Source organism: Rhododendron vialii, chromosome 2a, assembly GCF_030253575.1.
Source record: "Rhododendron vialii isolate Sample 1 chromosome 2a, ASM3025357v1".
Classification (NCBI taxonomy): Eukaryota; Viridiplantae; Streptophyta; class Magnoliopsida; order Ericales; family Ericaceae; genus Rhododendron; species Rhododendron vialii.
The window spans coordinates 16,723,533-16,740,045 of record NC_080558.1 but is presented as its reverse complement, the minus strand read 5'-3'; the positions used below and the strand labels follow the sequence as shown (position 1 = coordinate 16,740,045).

General features: G+C 41.4%; 1 long non-coding RNA gene across 1 annotated transcript; it reads left to right on the top strand.

Annotated features, from left to right (window-relative positions):
* Positions 1-3,679: 3,679 nt before the first annotated feature.
* Positions 3,680-7,415, top strand: LOC131311104 (uncharacterized). Its single transcript, XR_009195402.1, has 2 exons — positions 3,680-4,111; positions 7,128-7,415. It is a non-coding gene; the product is annotated as an uncharacterized LOC131311104 (long non-coding RNA).
* Positions 7,416-16,513: the final 9,098 nt, after the last annotated feature.

Sequence of the window (16,513 nt, the reverse complement as noted above, 5' to 3'; positions counted from 1 at the left end):
AGTCCTCACTGGAGGTGGTGGTTCACCCATTCTCTTTTTAAGATGACGGCCCCTTGGACGTGAAGGAGATTTTAATCTCGGACGTCTATGAACAAAAGGAGGAGATCTTCCTCTCGGGGTTCCTTGAGGCGATAGTGAACGACAAAGTCTATTAGAGTTGGGACTCCGATAGAAACCAGTCATGCACTACCAACTCATGCAGAGAATCGGTGAAAAGTCCGACCACAAAATAAACCAAACCAACGGCTATTCTAACACTTGGAAATATGTACAATCAAAGAAAATAAACAAGCTATACTTACGCTAGTTTCGTTACACCTCAAGTCGATGGGAGTATCAAGTAGAGGTTTCCATTATAGTAGGTACAAGTTGCTTAAAGTAAAAGAAACGGAATACTTACAAAGGTTTGTCGAACCTTCAAATAAGCATATAGAAGAAATAATCCTCGGCAAAGGCGCCAAAAATGCTTCGTCGCAACCTAACCTCTTAGAAAGGTTCACACTCCAAGCGTAGGGCTAGGTCGTTGAAAGCGTAATAACCGGTAAGACCGGAATCGTTCCCACAGAGAAAACTTCTTAAGCGAATTTGGATTAGATGTTGTGTAGAGAGTCGCGGCGTTCAAGCGGCCAACTTTGGTATTCAATTCGATTAACAATATTTAAACTTGGAATTAAACTAGATTAGAAATGGTCGAGTCAAAGGGATTGATTTACTCACGACTTAGCCATCAAACGGTTTCTTCATCTAACTCAAGAGTGGACCGAAACCGTTCGGATTCCACTAAAAGAATTAAAAGCTGAAGACTACTTACGACTTAACTCAAAACCCTGATTCAAATTGAACTCATTTAACGCAAGTGAGAGACGAAAAAAGATCGTTCGCACGCGTAGGATTATCAAGCTCGTAGCACAGGGCGATAAACTTCATTGATCAAAGAAGCCACCAACCCCATGATCAAAACTAGATATCATGAGTTTAATTCATTCAAAACCTTGAAATTAAGCTAAAGTTAAGAGAAACCATTTAATCGACTAATCCACAGGGTGAACCTCACCCCATGACCTAACCTTTAAACTACTCACTCATAATAAAAAGACTAGAAAGCATGCTAAGAGCTGAAAACATGATTAACCGATAGAATTGAAAACAAACTTGATTTATATAGAGATCCCACTTAAAGCTACAACATTAACACTCGAGAATTAATCATCCAACCACTACTTAGTTAAGTTGTTGAGGAATTGAATGCAAAAACTTGAAAGCAATAACTATGGAGCTCTTAAGACATAAAAGACTTAAAGTGTAAAAGATTACATAATGGCCAATAATGGCTTACAAAGCTATTTATAGGCCTTACAAATCAGCCATACAATGGACCAAAATGTCCCTAAAATATCCCAAAAACATGCCAAAAGTGGAAACTTTCTATTAATGGAAGGTTGAAATGTTCAGCACAAAAAGCTGGTCGAAGGGCATTGGTACCAATACCTAAAAAATGAGGTATTGGTACCAACTCAACTGTCTTCTAATTCGGCATGATGGTACCAATACCTAAAAAATGAGGTATTGGTACCTCTGTGTGAAAACTGCAGAACAGGGTCAGCTTGGGGCATCATGCCTTGTCGTGCCCCGACGGCCTTCCAATGCTTCATTACATGATCAACGGGACTTGGCGGAGGTATGCCTTATGGCCTTGTACTCTTGGATGCCCTCGAGGACTATCTTCGATGCATTAGGCTCGCTTGAACCACTTTGGCACGTTCCTTGCCAACCTTGACCTCCGGCCAATCTCCGAGGCTTCTTATGGCACTGTTAGGCTTCGGTGACAATGAAATGAGTACCGGCGGGCATTTGGACACTTGGTTCATCCCGAAACGTTGATTGGCATTCAAAACCGCCTTAAAAGCACGTTTAACCTGAAATTCACACAAAAATACCTTACGTGCAAAAAATGGAATAAAAACAACTACTTAAATGCATCAAAGCTACAAATTAGAGGATTTAAGCCCCAAGATTATACAATCTTGGGTGCTAATCACCATGGCACCTAAACTCAATGTGTGTGAACCAAAAACTTCAGTCACAAGTGAAAAATAACCAAAAGTTCTCTCCGGACCAAGTTTCGACTTCAAATCTCATTGTGTCATGCACTCAACAAATGAAATCACTCGAAATAATGTGCACATTACTCTCAATATGTGCAGGCAGACGTTATGTAAATGAAAGCAAAATACTCCGCACACAATGAAACGAAAAGAAAGCTCTTTATATTGGACACACGATCTCATGAATGGAATGCCAAGTATTGAAAATTCTCTCTATCCACCAATTTATAGCCCATTGCCCATAGGATCAAATAGGACTTCAATTCGGGTTATAACATCTGGTAAGGGAAAATATTTCAAGGCTAGGTGAGAATTCAAGTGTCCGAGAATGCCTTAAAACAATAGGGCAAAATAATGTGTGCCCTTTCTTACTTTTTTTCTTTTTCTCTTTTCAACTTCACCACATTTCTCTTCCTAACTCTTTAATACAATCCCATATAAGAACTAGTATTTTCCTTTCTACAATGATTTGGTGTCTTCCATTTTCACTTTTTTTCTCTTCTTTTTTTTAATTTTTTTTAATGGGAAAGATCACCAATCAATAAAATACAATTCTCAACTTCATTCATCTCCTTATTTTCTCACTAGTTCACATCATTAACTAGCCATTCTCAAGACACAATATAGATGGCGGAGCTCAACAAGAAAAAGGCTAGCATGCAAAAGGCTCAAACGGGCTCATAAGAGATGAATATATGAAAGGAAGAAGTGTACCGGCTCAAAATAGCAAAGATGGCCTATAATCCTTTCCAAGGGGCAATACAACCATGTAAATTTCAAACCCAAGGCAATTTTAAAATATTCGCAACACTTGACAACAAAAATAATGAGATCCACAACGAATTTGCTCTCCCGAGACAAACAAGAGTTTATTTGACACCACTCCAAGAAAAGATAAGGCTCTAAACTCACATGGGTATAAGTCTCCACTAAACTAGCCGTCGAGAATAATCAAGTCACAGCTCACAAGCAACAAAAGCCCAAATAGACGTGAAGTGCAAATATGCTAAAAATAGATGCCATGACAGATTCTTCGCGACAGGCTAGTAACAAGAACTACTATGCCACCACAATATCAAAACAATGACTATCACATCACAAACTCAATCAACTAAAAGCCAATCTCAACAGCCTTCAAGTCTCATGCAAAAAGAATCCTACTATTTTTTATTTTTTCAATTTTTTTAAACAAAATAATGAACAAACTGATCTCCCCCCCCAACTTGAACTATTCAATGTCCGCAGCATAAAAAATAAAGACATGACAGAAACATAAAAAAAAGGAGAGATATCACTTCGAAAAGGAGGGACTAAGCAGAGTAAACTATAGAGAGAGGGAGACCCCCCAACTTGGATCGAATAACCTGCAAAATGTTAGCCTCTAAGACAGCAAGAAAAATAACTAAAAGAAATAAATAAAGCAAGAAATAAAAGGAAACAAAAAATCATTCACTTTCTTCACGCGAAAGACACGGGTACTATTTTTCTCCCTGGCCAAAGACTGTGGTTCCCTATTTGTTGGAAGGACAGTATGCATAGGATTCAACGATATCTTGAGAAGTGGTGCCATGTAGAGACCCATAATTATTTTCTCAAATTTTAAATGTTTAATATGTATTTGGATTATCAAAGTGTGTATAACAATGTGGATATGAGTTGGGTCAATGTGAGATGACTTGTAAGTTGTGGGAGTTGACGTGATACAATAGGAGTGAAAGGGTGAAAGTGTTATTTGTGCTATATAAGTCAAAAAAAAAAAAAAGGGGAGCAGGAGATTATTTTTCTCTCTTTTCCTTTCCTTTCTTTTCTTCTTCTCCGGCATCTCTCTCGGCTCTCACCTCTCTCACCTTCTCTCTTCGATTTCATCGACCACGAGTGAGACTTTTGAAAAATCCCAAGTACTAAAGTTGTTCTACGCGACGAGAGCTTCCTATCCATCGAAGAAAATTCACGATCGGAGCACTTCGAAGTTTCCTCCATGTTCGGGCTTGCTTCTAACCTTCGAGGTAGGGATCTCCTACCTTTCTTTACATGTTTAAGTGTTAGTTGGATGTACAAGAATCAAGTTTGATCATCTATTTTGAGTCTTGAATAAATCTTGAGCATGCTGAAAATTTTGTGGGTTTTGGTAATCTGTCTTTTGGGAGCCTTTCTGCTAGGAATCAATTTTTAGTATCTTCATAACAGTTAAAGTACGTTTCAATACGAAGATTTCGGTACCAAGATCATGCAAAACCGATAATCACACAATTAGTTATGAATTTTTGAATGCTGACTGTTTGCTGGGTGTACGAATCTGTGCGAGGCTGTCTTCTTTTAAATTTCTGGGCATGATGAACACTTTGGGTGGCTTTGGGTCTTTTACAGGAGTTGCATATTTAAGTTAAGAAGAGATTGGTGTTGGAATCAAGTAATTTGGTCAAGTATACAATTTTTGATGAATTTCTAAAGTAGGGTTGGTCGACTAGGGCGAAAATGGTTGCGAATCTGTATTTCTTTTGATTGTTGGGTTAATCTCTTCTTGTTTCTGAACCTGGGATTTTTACTGAGTGTAGGGCTTGTAGTGGTGCGACTTTTGGCATTCGTTTCAATATTTTTGGGTTTAAGTTGGAAGAGTTATGATTTTTCAATCAATTTTACTTATTTCCGCGTAGAATCTGACAGCACCGGTGGACTTTGGTAAAATGGCCATAACTCCTAGCTCGGGACTTGAAATGACGCACCGTCTGTTTTGTTAGAAACTAGACACATAGGGCTTTCCAACGATACATCCCATGCATCATGGGTACGTCCGACCGATAACAGATTTGCATCCAAAGTTGACCTAAATTCTGCCTTTGCACCAGTTTTTACTGTTATGTTGAAGCTATAATCGCAAGGCCGTAGTTAGGTTACCCGAACTTTGTTTTTGATGTATGACCTATGGATTCAAAGAAGAAGAAGTCTACTTTTCAATGGTTTAAGTGTCGCCCTGGAATTCATGTTGTTTAATTGGATATGGTCAAATGTAAATGATTAATTTTGCCAATTTGATATGTGGGGATAGGATGAGTTGATCTAGGTGACTAAGTGTTGGTTAAAGAGAACCAGTAAGTATTAAAGTTGATGTTATCATTTGAGATGTGATGATGTGGTAGGATATCTGGAATTCAAGGAAAGGTGTGGGAATAAAATGGAATATGAGTAGTGAAATGAATGGTCTGCTTAGGTTTGATTGTTTTGACTTACTTTCATGAGATTGAGATCTTATAGGATTGATTGACATGTTGGGTACGTATTGACTAATGATTAGTTTGTTAATGAAATAGAAAATGAGAAGTGCTACGTAGATAAGTATATTGAAACAATAACACGTGAGAACTTGTAGTGTATAAGGGATATACAATATTGGTGTATGGATATGCGAGAAAATGATCTGATTTTGATGATAATCGATACTTACAGAAAAATGAACAGTTTTTCCTCTTTATGTGTTGTATCCATGGGTTGGTTTAGTTTGCGTCTTTTGCTATGTGTTGGAAGTAGAGAAATGTTGGATAATGAAATTGCTTGCTCAACGAGAATATGTGACACTATATGAGTGGCATGGTGGATAATTGAATGGTAACTAGAAAGCCACGGATCTACCAAAAGGATTTTAGTGGACGCACGGGGGTCTCAAAAGCCCGGAATTGAATGAAAGGATTTTAGTGGACGCACGGGGGTCCTAAAAGCCCGGAATTGAATCCGAAGGATTTTAGTGGACGCACGGGGGTCCTAAAAGCCCGGAATTGAATCCAAAGGATTTTAGTGGACGCACGGGGGTCCTAAAAGCCCGGAATGGAATGAAAGGATTTTAGTGGACGCACGGGGGTCCTAAAAGCCCGGAATTGAATCCAAAGGATTTTAGTGGACGCACGGGGGTCCTAAAAGCCCGGAATGGAATGAAAGGATTTTAGTGGACGCACAGGGGTCCTAAAAGCCCGGAATTGAATCCAAAGGATTTTAGTGGACGAACGGGGGTCCTAAAAGCCCGGAATGGAATGAAAGGATTTTAGTGGACGCACGGGGGTCCTAAAAGCCCGAAATTGAATCCAAAGGATTTTAGTGGACGCACGGGGGTCCTAAAAGCCCGGAATTGAATCCAAGGGATTTTTGTGGACGCACGGGGGTCCTAAAAGCCCGGAATGGAATGAAAGGATTTTAGTGGACGCACGGGGTCCTAAAAGCCCGGAATTGAATCCAAAGGATTTTAGTGGACGCACGGGGGTCCTTAATGCCCGGAAATGAAATCGAAACATGTGACAGTGAAAACGGAGAATCTTCATAGTATTTAGCATCATACTAAGATTGAAATGTCAGTTTGAGTTGATAACTTGGATTGTCCAGTATGTCAATACATGTTTTATATTCCTTCTTTTAGACCTTCAAATCATTGTGGCTTGTTTTCCTGATATGTGGTGGTCAACTTGTTTTGTGTGAATGCCTATTTGGTACCTTGTGGTGCTATGCATTGCGAGAGTTTCATAAAAGAAATCTTACTGTGAAGAGATTTTTACTAGATGTTAAACTTGAGATTTGAAGATTGATTTGGGGTTGACGGGTGAATTTCCTTGTTGTTGAGGTGCGGTATTGTTTGACTTGTCATTGCTTACCTTATGTTCTAACTCCACATGCCTAGCGTGTATATTTTGGGGTGAGGTTGGCTAGTTGTATGAGAAAAGAAAGTGAAAACATTTCGTTAAAGAACTAAGATTAATCTTTAGGTCATTGAAATGGAAATGAAAAAGCAAGGATTGATTTGGATAACGCCGTAACGGTAAGCTGAGATTTTAAGAATATTGGTGTGTGTGTGTGGGTGAGAGTGTTGGTGTTTGAGAAATGGAGTTAAATATTTTCCAGCGTATGACATTTTGAGCTTCACTTTTGACAAAACACGTATGCTTTTGGAAAATGTTTTCCCTTGTGATCTGTCTTCACTTCTGCATGTAATTTAGGTATGGATATCTCTACGAGCTAGTGTAGCTCACCCTATCCTTTCAGGTACTCGCCATGGCACTTAGCTTGGATTGCATGGAGTGCACATTGAGATGTCTCTTGAGAGCTTTATTGGTATCATAAAGGAAGTGTTTATCATCTAGTCTAATTCATGTTGTGTACTTTACTCGCAATGAAAAGTTGTACTTTTTGATTAGAATATATGTAAAGCTATGTGTAAATTCCTCTCCTTGATCATTATGGAACTCATTTAATTGTAAACGTTTAGGAGACTTTATGTAAAAAAAAAAAAAAAAATTTAGAGAGAAGAAGAAGAAACTTTGATTCTTTATTTGGATTGGCATGACAGTTAAGGGTAAATATAGTTTGAGAGGAAGACTTTTGCTGTGGAAAATATATTATTATTTTAGCTGAAAATCGAGGGCGTGACATGCCATCATCTAATAAGCTGTCACTCCCTCTGGGGGTGCCATATTCCTTACCCACCACTCCGTTTGTGAAGCAATCTCCAGAGAGTTTAGACATTAAAGTCAAATAGTTCAGATAGAATTCTCGCTGCTAACTACACGCCTGCCGTCAGAACCAATCTCCTAAGTAATACATACATAGCTTCAACCAAGTGGCTATACCAGACCATTATGCTAATTTTTTTTTCTTTTCCAATTTCCTTTTTCTTTTGGATTTTAAAGCTTAACAATAAATAAAAGAACAAGTATACAAATGTTCACAAAACCCAAGTCAATGATGGGTACCCCTATCGCTAGGAGCCGGGTCCACTTCTTAGTGAAGAGAGTGGTACGCAAAAGCTACCCATCGGAACGTAGCCCAACGGCTACACAACAGGGTCGTCTGAATAAACAGGATCGACCAAAATCTCATCAGGTTCACCTACTTCCACATATTCCAAAAATGGCTTTAGACGCTGCTTATTAACCTTGGAAATATTATTGTTTTTCGGGTCACAAACATCTACTGAACCATTTGGGTAAACCTTATGCACAATGTAGAGACCATCCCAACGGGACCTTAACTTACCAGGAAATAAATGAAGGCGCGAGTTATACAGCAACACTTTCTAACCAACACTAAAGGTTTTGTGCTGAATATTCCTATCATGATACGCCTTAACCTTAGCTTTATAAATACTCGTGCTCTCATACACATCATTCCTAATCTCCTCGAGCTCACACAACTGGAGCTTCCTATGGGCACCCGCCTCAGGTAAACGCGCGTTAAGCGTCTTAATGGCCCAATCGGCCTTATGCTCCATCTCAACGTGCAAGTGGCAGGCTTTATCATAAACAAGCCGGTAGGGTGAAGCACCAAACACGGTCTTGTAAGCAGTGCGATAGGCCCACAAGGCATCGGTTAACCGAAGTGACCAATCCTTCCTATTCGGGTTCACGGTCTTCTATAGAATCCCCTTGATCTCACGATTTGCTAGCTCAACTTGACCGTTGGTTTGAGGGTGATAGGCAGTAGACACCTTGTGAGAGATGCCATACTTACTCATTAATGCCCCAAAAGACCTGTTGTAAAAATGCGTGCCCTGATTAGAGATAATGACACGTGGCATGCCAAATCTCGATAAGATGTTAGTTCGTAAGAACTCCAACACGACCTTAGAATCGCTGGTCTTTGTGGGGATAGCCTCAACCCACTTGGAAACATAATCCACCGCTAGTAGGATGTACTCATAACCGTATGACCCTGGAAACGGGCCCATGAAATCAATGCCCCAACAATCGAAAACCTTTATCACAAAAATGTTTTGGAGGGGCATCATATTCCGCGAGCCAATTTTACCTAATTTCTGACACCGGTCATACGACTTACAAAAAACATACGCATCCTTAAATAGACTCGGCCAATAGAAACCACACTCACTGACCTTAGCGGCGGTCTTCTTTGCGGAGAAATGACCTCCACACGCCTCGGTGTGATAAAACTCAAGAATTCCCCTGTGATCAGCTTTGGGGACACACCGACGCATAATCTGGTCCGCGCAATACTTGAATATATATGGATCATCGTAAATATATTGCCGGACGTCTCGCAAAAATCGCTGCTTCTCAGCTGTGGACCAATGGGGTGGAATCCGCCCAGTCACCAAATAATTGGCGATATCTGCAAACCATGGGCACGTATTAGTAGCAAACAACTGCTCGTCAGGGAAAGTATCCATAATGGGGAGATGAGAGGTGGGATCCTCAAACTCCAGACGAGACAGGAGGTCGGCCATTACATTCTCAACCCCTTTCTTATCCTTAATGACAATGTGAAATTCTTGCAGTAAAAGAATCCACCGGATAAGGCGAGCCTTCGCGTCCGACTTGGTCATTAAGTACTTCAAAGCCGCATGATCAGTAAAAACCACAATCTGTAACCCTACCAAGTAGAACCGAAACTTATCTAAAGAAAATACCACCGCGAGCAACTCCTTCTCGGTGGTGGTATAGTTCATCTGTGCCTCATTCAGCGTCTTGCTCGCGTAATAAACAACGCAGGGATCTTTCCCTCGCCTCTGCCGTAAAATCGCTCCGACTGTATAGTCGGAGGCGTCACACATCAACTCAAAGGGCAAATTCCAATCTGGAGGCTGAACAATTGGCGGAGTAGTGAGACTCCGCTTTAATGTATTAATTGCCTCCTCGCATGCGTCGGACCACACAAAGGGTGTATCCTTCGACAACAACTAACACAATGGTCGGGAGATGGCACTGAAATCCTTAATAAAACGCCGGTAAAAACCGACATGACCTAAGAAAGATCGGATATCCTTGACAATCTTGGGAGAAGGAAGATTGGCAATCAAATCAATCTTCGCCTTGTCCACCTCAATACCTTTGGATGAGACAACGTGTCCCAACACAATTCCTTGGGTCACTATGAAGTGGCACTTCTCCCAATTAAGCACAAGTTGTTTCTTCTCTCACCGTTGCAAGACTTTTCCTAAATTCTCGAGGCATTCGTCAAACGAATCCCCGAAAACTGAAAAATCATCCATAAACACCTCCACTATCTTTTCTACCATGTCGCTAAATATTCCCATCATGCACCTTGAAAAGGTGCCAGGAGCATTGCACAAACTAAACGGCATGCGACGGTAGGCAAACGTGCCATAAGGGCACCTGAAGGTGGGTCTTCTCCTGATCCTCCATGGCTACCTCAATTTGATTGTAGCCAGAGTACCCATCCAAAAAGCAATAAAATGCCCGGCCAGCCGCTCTCTCCAGAATTTGATCAATGAATGGGAGAGGGAAGTGGTCTTTTCGGGTGCTCGCATTGAGCTTCCGGTAATCTATGCGAACTCGCCACCCAGTTTGAACACGGGTTGGCACTAGTTCGCCCTCACCGTTCCTCACAACTGTCACGCCAGCCTTCTTAGGCACTACCTGCACCGGGCTCACCCACTCACTATAGGCTATCGGGTAGATAATACCCGCATCTAAGAGCTTCAGCACCTCAGCCCGAACCATCTCCTTCATATTGGGGTTCAGACGACGCTGAGGTTGCCTAGAAGGCTTCACGTCCTCATCTAGAAAAATGCGGTGTGTACACACCGTTGGACTAATACCCTGCAAATCTGCTATTGTCCAGCCTATCGCGCCCACGTGCTTTCTCAACATGGTAAGCAACTTAGCCTCTTGATCTACCTCAAGGGATGAGGAGATCACAACCGGAAAAATATCATCGCCTTTAAGGAAGGCATACTTAAGTGTGTCCGGCAGAGGCTTTAACTCTGGTTTAGGCGGCTGGACTGACGATAGGAGAACTTTAGGAGATGGGGCGCCCAGCGGCTCAGGAACTGAGTTCCAAGCTGTAACGCCCCTGAATTTTGGTCAGTAAAAATTTCGTTAAATATTTGAATTTTATTTAAATTACTTATTTTCTCTTGAGTGGCTATATGATTTCTTGTTTATTTTCGTCGTAGTTAGATTTTGGTCATTGGTTTAACTCTCGACTAGAAACCCTACTTGACCAATCGAATTAGATTCCAACCGACTACTTGGAGGAACCAAGCAACCAACTCACCTAGTTACTAGATGAACCTTTTGGACCTTTTGAACCTTTTGAAACTTTTGCCTTTACCATTTGGTCCATAATGGTTAGGGTAATTTTTGTCCATTGGACAAAAAAAAGCTTTTCATTATAATATTTGACTAAAGTACATGTAGTCTTTTCAAAATCTTATTTTAAGTACAAAAGTACTTGTACTTCTTTTATCCATTGGTCTTTAACCGCAAGGAAAACTATTATCCATTGGGTAATAGCTCCAATCTTCCTACCAAGTACAAAGTTTTATTTTTATAATCAAGTATGGATTTCTCATGTGATTTTATGCATTAAAATATTGGGGTATATCTAAACCCTAGATTCCAAAGTACTTTATTTATTAATCTAGTACTTGTACTCTATTATAAACTAATGGGGGGAATCCTAGCCTTTTTATTTAATTGGGGTACTTGGTACCACACCTATATTTAAATATAGGGCTTTTGTTCACATGCTTTAAAGTACATTTTGATTATTTTATTATAAAAGTTCCCTAGTTACTATTGTCCATTGGATAATAAAAGTTAGGGAATTTATTATTCATTGGGTAATAGAGTTATTCTTTCACCAAGTACATGGTTCATTAAACTAATATTTTTTCTTAAACCCCATGTGATAAAGTACACAATATTTTATTATTAAAGTACTTAGTAGCCTTTAAGGCCTAAGATTCTCCTAAGTACTCTTTTATTATTATTTTATATTTGGATTTTGTACCCAATTGGACTAATTTATTAGAGAGTTGATCTTCCTAGAGTACATTAGTACACTAGTTTATTTATTTAATGGGACATGTGCCTAATTGGATTTCTTTAATGGGATTTTGGATTTAGAGAATTTTGTACTTTGTACCTTTCTTATTCTTTCTTGCATTTATATATATATATATATGTGTAGTGTACTAGGAGAGAGAGAGAGAGAGAGAGAGAGAGAGAGAGAGAGAGAGAGAGAGAGAGAGAGAGGAGAGAGAGAGAGCCAAGAGAGGAGAGAGAGGGAGAGAGAGAGGAGATTTGATGTGTACCTTTGATCTCCCATTGTACTACCAAATCCTTGGTTGTTTACTCTTCCTAGCCAAGTATAACCACCATTGTCCTCTTTGTACATCTTTCAATTGTTTAAAGCCAAATCTTGTACCATTGTCTCCTTCTTCCCAAACAAATCTCCCATAGTCCAATCCAAGGACTAGCCTAGCCTTGCAAGCTACCATAATAGGCCTAAGTCTATTTTGCCTGATGACAACCTATGATGGGCCATTATGACACAATCCTAGCCTTTATTAGCCTAAGATTTTGACTACAAAGCTAGACCTAGGTTATAATTACCTAGATTCACCTAAAAAGCCTAATGATCTTATTTGATTTCATAGCCTTACACCTAAGATTTGGCCTAAGATTGGAGAGAAGGCTAGGACTTGATTGAAAGGCTTGATTTGTCATCTTAATGGAGCAAATCCATGGAGGATTTGGAGAGAGAGAGGGCCGGCCATGAGAGGGAGGGAGAGCCCAAGGTTTTGCCTATAAATAGCAAGCCATTCCAAGCATTCAACTCACACCTTTCCAATCTTCAACTTCTCTCTCTAGAATTCCTTTGTTCTTTCTTTGTTCTTCATGTTCTTGAGTTGTTCTTGTGTTCTTCAAGAAACTCATCCAAAGCCGCCACTAAACCGCCACCCGACCACTATTCGATCCATAAAATAGAGTAGTTTTAGTCAAGAAGAAGTTTCGAGAGAAACCTTTCTCTTTCGAAGCTCCCGAAGGCATACCGTAGGAAGTTACTCCGTCCGACCACCGATTACCGTCCGTAAGCCGTTACTACCGCCTAGAAGAACGGTAAGGAAAATCCTTACTTACTACTTACTTACTCAAGTATAATGTTGTTATTTTGAACCGCTAAGAAAGAATGGTAGATTTTCCCTATCTACTAGTCCAAATTATATGAAGTGTATCTTTACCTATTTACTTTAAGTATTCGTATTTTGATCTTTAAAATGGTTATGAGCATGCTTATATGAATTGCTTGTATTACTTGTGGTGTGATAAAGCATAAGTGATTTCACTCCAAGGGCGTCCGTACATGTGGCGTTGTGCTTTGAATAAGCATAAGTGATACACTCCAAGGGCGTCCGTACATGTGGCGTTATGCTATAAGTGGTGATTGAGCGTGATAAGTAATATAGAATTAGATGATCTTGTTAGAATGATTCATGCTTATTTTTGTCCTATCGCGGAGTCTTTGCATGTAACGAGACACGAGAACCGAAAAAGTAGAAACATGACACCTAGGGTGTGGATAATGATGAGATGTGTTTTGAAACCGCAATGTGGCCGGACTTGGTAGCCCATTGTGTGTATGGAAACCCACGATGCGGCCGGACGTGGTAGCCCATCGTGTGGATTGTGAAAACCGCAACGTGGCCGGACTTGGTAGCCCGTTGTGTGTATGAAAACTCATAATGTGGCCGGACTTGGTAGCCCATTGCGTGGATTGTGAAAACCACAATGTGGCTGGACTTGGTAGCCCATTGTGAAGATTGCCAATGCGGCTGGACGTGGTAGCCTCATTGGTAATGTGGCTTGGTTATCCGCGGAGAGGAGCCAATGCAAGTTTTGTGTGCCAATGGGAGCCTGGGACGGCGGAACCATTGTGAGGATATTCGGGAGTCCGGAATGGCGGAACCGAGGTTGGGTGTGTTAAAAATGAGTTTTTGAAAAGGTGATACGTTGTGAAATGTGGAAAATGTCGACACGGTCTACGAGGAGTCACGTAGGAGAAACTCACAAATCTTGGACACCAACGTTGATTGATTGTCGAATACGAATGTATTGTTGATAAATTGGCTAGATAAGCATGCTATGTGGAAATCTTTGACTATATGTTATATTGTTAAGGGTTAGAGGGTTTGGATTATTCTATTGAGCGTTAAAGCTCACGGTGTTGCCTTTTTGGTGACCCTGACATATTATATCGGTGGCGACGCTGGTATAATGTGTCAGACTTTGTAGATGATCAAGGTGAGCCGTACACCTTGGAGGCCTTTGGAGCTGAAGAGCTGGCTCAGATGGAGGAGCAGGCGGAGCTGTAGTTAGGAACCTTAGTTCCCTTTTCTTGTGTAATAAAAGTACTCTCATGAGAGTTATGATGTAATAATGAGCCAGACTCCATTTGGGTTTTATCAATAAAATTATCTTTTTAACGTACCCAAAATTCGGGGCGTTACACAAGCGGCGCCACACACATCCTCCACTGCAAGCATCTCCATTAGACTCCCTACCTCAGGAGAATCTAAGAATGACGCCTCTTCGGCGGTTAATGCTATCTCTAGAGGATTCTTGTACAACACATTATCGACATGCTCTTGTACGAGCGTGTCGATCAAACTCACATCATATATCTCCTCATCATCCTCAACCCGACTATCCACATTGAAAACGTTCACCTCCATTTTCAAGTCCCCAAACGATAATTGGATTTGTCTAATTTTGCAAATCATGATAGCACTGGAGGTGGCTAGAAATGGACGGCCAATGATGATATGAGTCTTCTCAAAAACCTCCGGAATCGAGCAAGTATCCAGGATGATGAAATTGACTGGAAACAGGAACTCGCCCACTTGAATTAAAACATCCTCCAACACTCCCTTTGGAACTCTCACACTCCGGTCAACCAACTGTAGCGTGACTGGAGTGGCTATCAAATCACCTAAGCCTTGCTTCAAGTACACCGAATAGGGGACTCCTAAATCCAGCAAAGCCTTATCCAACTTTTGGCCCGCGATAGCTATAGGGATGGTGGGACAACCAGGGTCCTTACACTTGGTGGGGATTTCAGTCTGGAGAATGGAGCTCACTTACTCTGTCAGAAGCACTGTGTCCTGACTCTCAGTTCTTCGTTTTGACGTGCATAGATCCTTCAAGACCTTTGCAAACTGAGGAATTGCGTCAATGGCTTCCATCAAAGAGATAGGAAACTGAACTTTCTTGAATAATTCAAACATTTGAAAGTTCACATTGACCTTAGGTTTCACCACCAAGCGATTTGGATATGGAGCAACGGGTGGCGTTGGAGTCGTGGGGGCCGCAGTTGTAGGCACCACCACTTTAGGAGACTCCGCCTCTTTTTCCTACTCAGGAACACTTCCCAAGTTTGGAACGACTGCTGGACTAGCTACCGGCACCGGGGGTGGCACCGATTTCTACTTTGGGGGTAAGTCCTTGTCGATCACCTTCCCACTTCTGAGAGTGGTGATCGCCTTAGTCTCTTCCAGACTGAGATTCGGATTACTTGGGCCAGAAGAATCGCCCACATAATCAGTACCAGCAGCATTGACTAAAGGTTGAGAAGGAAACTTTCCCTTCTCCTGTTGGACTTGTCTAACTGCCGCCGTCAACTGGGTCAATTGGGTCCTTATGTCACCAATTGCCTGCTTGGTTTGCTCAGTAAAGCTAATTTGAGACTGCATGAGAGCCTTTATCATCTCATCAGTCTGCTTATCCCGCGGGGGATGGTTAATGCTAGGGGGTGGTCCAAAAGATGAAGGACCAAACCCCTGCTGGTGCTGAGGGGGGTAACGGAACTGGGTCATTTGGCCTTGAGGAGGCCAGAATTGCTGAACTTGCGGCTGAAATGGTGCTTGGGGTTGCACCGGGGCTTTTTGATCCGTCCAACCCGGAAGTGGGTTTTGGGCCCACCCAGGATGGTAGATATTTGAATATGGATCCCAACGCTGGTTAAGCGCGTTCACCTCTGCCTGATTACTAAGGTATACGTCTTTAACAATGGGAAACGTAGGGTAAGCAGTGACAAGATGCCCCGGACACTCACATAACGCACACACCTCTTCGACTCTCACCTCATTTGCCTGATGGACTTGCTTAAGCTTCAAGTCCTCTAATTGTTTAGCCATCTTGTCCAGCTGAGACTGGACATTGTGCTCTCGCACACTAGAAGGAAAAATGCCAGACCCACTGGGTCACTGTGTAGCCATGGCCCTATCACCGAGGTCGGAAGGTTCCTAACTTCGGTGTTTCTCGGCCAACTCATCGAGAAAGTCCCACGCATCGTCTGGGGACTTATCTAGAAAATCCTCCTCTTTACACAGGTACTCTATTTGTTGGACCGTAGCAACATTCAAGCCCAAATAGAAAAATGACACCAACTGGTGTTTCACGAAACCATGATGTGGTACGGACAACAGCAAGTCCTTGAACCGCTCCCAGCACCTTAAAAACGACTCGTCCTCTTTCTGCTTATACGATTGGACTTGGCGAGTCAGGTACTTCGATTTACTTTTCGAGAAATATTTCTTGTAAAATAAATCTCGGACAGCAGCCCACGTCCTGAGAGACTGTGGCTTCTGCATCCGCAGCCACTTATCC